This window comes from Lampetra fluviatilis, unplaced genomic scaffold (genome assembly GCF_964198595.1).
Source record: "Lampetra fluviatilis unplaced genomic scaffold, kcLamFluv1.1 SCAFFOLD_961, whole genome shotgun sequence".
Classification (NCBI taxonomy): Eukaryota; Metazoa; Chordata; class Hyperoartia; order Petromyzontiformes; family Petromyzontidae; genus Lampetra; species Lampetra fluviatilis.
The window spans coordinates 30,001-33,779 of record NW_027620797.1 but is presented as its reverse complement, the minus strand read 5'-3'; the positions used below and the strand labels follow the sequence as shown (position 1 = coordinate 33,779).

The 3,779-nt window shown below is 55.0% G+C and overlaps 1 long non-coding RNA gene across 1 annotated transcript in view; it reads right to left on the bottom strand.

Annotated features, from left to right (window-relative positions):
* Positions 1–1,038: 1,038 nt before the first annotated feature.
* The window catches only part of LOC144954391 (uncharacterized), a 13,270-nt gene continuing 10,529 nt past the window's right edge, over positions 1,039–3,779 (bottom strand). Inside the window, exon 3 of the long non-coding RNA XR_013641176.1 lies at positions 1,039–1,132. This is a non-coding gene — a long non-coding RNA (uncharacterized LOC144954391). The remainder of the gene's footprint in view (positions 1,133–3,779) is intronic.

The window sequence follows — 3,779 nt, the reverse complement described above, 5'->3', positions numbered from 1 at the left end:
TGGGTGGGTGAGTGGGTGGGTGAGTGGATGAGTGAGTGGGTGAGTGAGTGAGTGAGTGGGTGGGTGAGTGAGTGGGTGGGTGGGTGAGTGGGTGAGTGAGTGAGTGGGTGAGTGAGTAGGTGGGTGAGTGGGTGAGTGAGTGAGTGGGTGGGTGAGTGGGTGAGTGAGTGGGTGGGTGAGTGGGTGAGTGAGTGGGTGGGTGAGTGGGTGGGTGAGTGAGTGAGTGAGTGGGTGAGTGGGTGGGTGGGTGAGTGAGTGGGTGAGTGAGTGAGTGAGTGGGTGGGTGGGTGGGTGGGTGAGTGGGTGAGTGAGTGGGTGGGTGAGTGAGTGAGTGGGTGGGTGGGTGAGTGGGTGGGTGGGTGGGTGGGTGAGTTGGTGGGTGGGTGGGTGAGTGAGTGAGTGAGTGAGTGGGTGAGTGGGTGGGTGGGTGAGTGAGTGGGTGGGTGGGTGAGTGGGTGAGTGAGTGGGTGGGTGAGTGGGTGAGTGGGTGAGTGAGTGGGTGGGTGAGTGGGTGGGTGAGTGAGTGAGTGGGTGAGTGGGTGGGTGGGTGAGTGAGTGAGTGAGTGGGTGAGTGAGTGAGTGAGTGAGTGAGTGGGTGGGTGGGTGGGTGGGTGAGTGAGTGGGTGAGTGAGTGGGTGAGTGAGTGAGTGGGTGAGTGAGTGGGTGAGTGAGTGGGTGAGTGAGTGAGTGGGTGAGTGAGTAAGTGGGTGGGTGAGTGGGTGAGTGAGTGAGTGGGTGGGTGGGTGAGTGGGTGGGTGAGTGAGTGAGTGGGTGGGTGAGTGAGTGAGTGGTGAGTGAGTGAGCGAGCGAGTGACTGAGTGAGTGAGCGAGCGAGTGACTAAGCGAGTGAGCGAGCGAGTGAGTGACTGAGTGAGCGAGCGAACGAGTGAGTGGTGAGCGAGCGAGTGACTGAGTGGGTGACTGAGTGGGTGACTGAGTGAGTGAGTGAGTGGTGAGTGAGTGAGTGAGCGAGCGAGTGACTGAGTGGGTGACTGAGTGGGTGACTGAGTGAGTGACTAGTGAGTGAGTGGGTGGTTGACCTTGCCGCTGTAGATCTCAAAGAAGGTGGCGTACATGCGTAGACGGAGCGAACGAACGTGGGGCAGAGCCAGGAGGGCAAAGGCATCGTGAGCTGCACACACAGAGACACGGGGGGGGGAGAGACACGGGGAGAGAGACACAGAGACACGGGGAGAGAGACACGGGGGCAGAGCCAGGAGGGCAAACGCATCGTGAGCTGCACACACAGAGACACGGGGGGAGAGACACAGAGACACGGGGGGGGGGGGGGAGAGACACAGAGACACGGGGAGAGAGACACAGAGACACACAGAGACACACAGAGACACACAGAGACACACTGAGACACACAGAGACACACAGAGACACACAGAGACACACAGAGACACACAGAAACACACAGAGACACACGGAGACACACAGAGACACACGGAGACACACGGAGACACACAGAGACACACAGAGACACACGGAGACACACTGAGACACACAGAGACACAGAGACACACAGAGAGACACAGAGACCCACAGAGACACACACACACAGAGACAGACAGAGACACACAGAGACACACAGAGACCCACAGAGACACACACACACAGAGACAGACAGAGACACACAGAGACACACAGAGACACACAGAGACACACGGAGACACACAGAGACACACGGAGACACACGGAGACACACAGAGACACACAGAGACACACGGAGACACACTGAGACACACAGAGACACAGAGACACACAGAGACACACAGAGACACACAGAGACACACACACACAGAGACAGACAGAGACCCACAGAGACACACAGAGACACACAGAGACCCACAGAGACACACAGAGACACACAGAGACACACTGAGATACACAGAGACACACTGAGACACACAGAGACACACAGAGACACACAGAGACACACTGAGACACACAGAGACACACTGAGACACACAGAAACACACAGAGACACACAGAGACACACTGAGACACACAGAGACACACAGAGACACACTGAGACACACAGAGACACACAGAGACACACGGAGACACACGGAGACACACAGAGACACACTGAGACACACAGAGACACACAGAGACACAGAGACACACAGAGACACACGGAGACACACAGAGACACACAGAGACACACAGAGACACACGGAGACACACAGAGACACACAGAGACACACGGAGACACACAGAGACACACAGAGACACACAGAGACACACAGAGACACACAGAGACACACAGAGACACACACAGAGACACACAGAGACACACAGAGACACACAGAGACACACAGAGACACACGGAGACACACGGAGACACACGGAGACACACGGAGACACACGGAGACACACAGAGACACACTGAGACACACGGAGACACACTGAGACACACAGAGACACAGAGACACACAGAGACACACAGAGACACACAGAGACACACACACACAGAGACAGACAGAGACCCACAGAGACACACAGAGACCCACAGAGACACACAGAGACACACAGAGACACACTGAGATACACAGAGACACACTGAGACACACAGAGACACACAGAGACACACAGAGACACACTGAGACACACAGAGACACACAGAGACACACTGAGACACACAGAGACACACACAGAGACACACTGAGACACACAGAGACACACAGAGACACACGGAGACACACAGAGACACACTGAGACACACAGAGACACACAGAGACACACAGAGACACACAGAGACACACGGAGACACACAGAGACACACAGAGACACACAGAGACACACGGAGACACACAGAGACACACAGAGACACACGGAGACACACAGAGACACACAGAGACACACAGAGACACACAGAGACACACAGAGACACACACAGAGACACACAGAGACACACAGAGACACACAGAGACACACAGAGACACACGGAGACACACGGAGACACACGGAGACACACGGAGACACACGGAGACACACAGAGACACACTGAGACACACTGAGACACACAGAGACACAGAGAGACACACGGAGACACACAGAGACACACAGAGACACACAGAGACACAGAGACACACAGAGACACACAGAGACACACGGAGACACACGGAGACACACTGAGACACACTGAGACACACAGAGACAGACAGAGACACACAGAGACACACAGAGACACACAGAGACACAGAGACACACAGAGACACACAGAGACACACGGAGACACACTGAGACACACAGAGACAGACAGAGACACACAGAGACACACGGAGACACACAGAGACACACAGAGACACACGGAGACACACGGAGACACACGGAGACACACAGAGACACACGGAGACACACAGAGACACACTGAGACACACAGAGACACACAGAGACACACAGAGACACACGGAGACACACAGAGACACACAGAGACACACAGAGACACACAGAGACAGACAGAGACACACAGAGACACACAGAGACACACAGAGACACACGGAGACACACAGAGACACACAGAGACACACACACAGAGACACACGGAGACACACGGAGACACACGGAGACACACAGAGACACACAGAGACACACTGAGACACACTGAGACACACAGAGACACACAGAGACACACAGAGACACACAGAGACACACAGAGACACACACACAGAGACACACGGAGACACACGGAGACACACAGAGACACACTGAGACACACAGAGACACACGGAGACACACTGAGACACACTGAGACACACAGAGACACACAG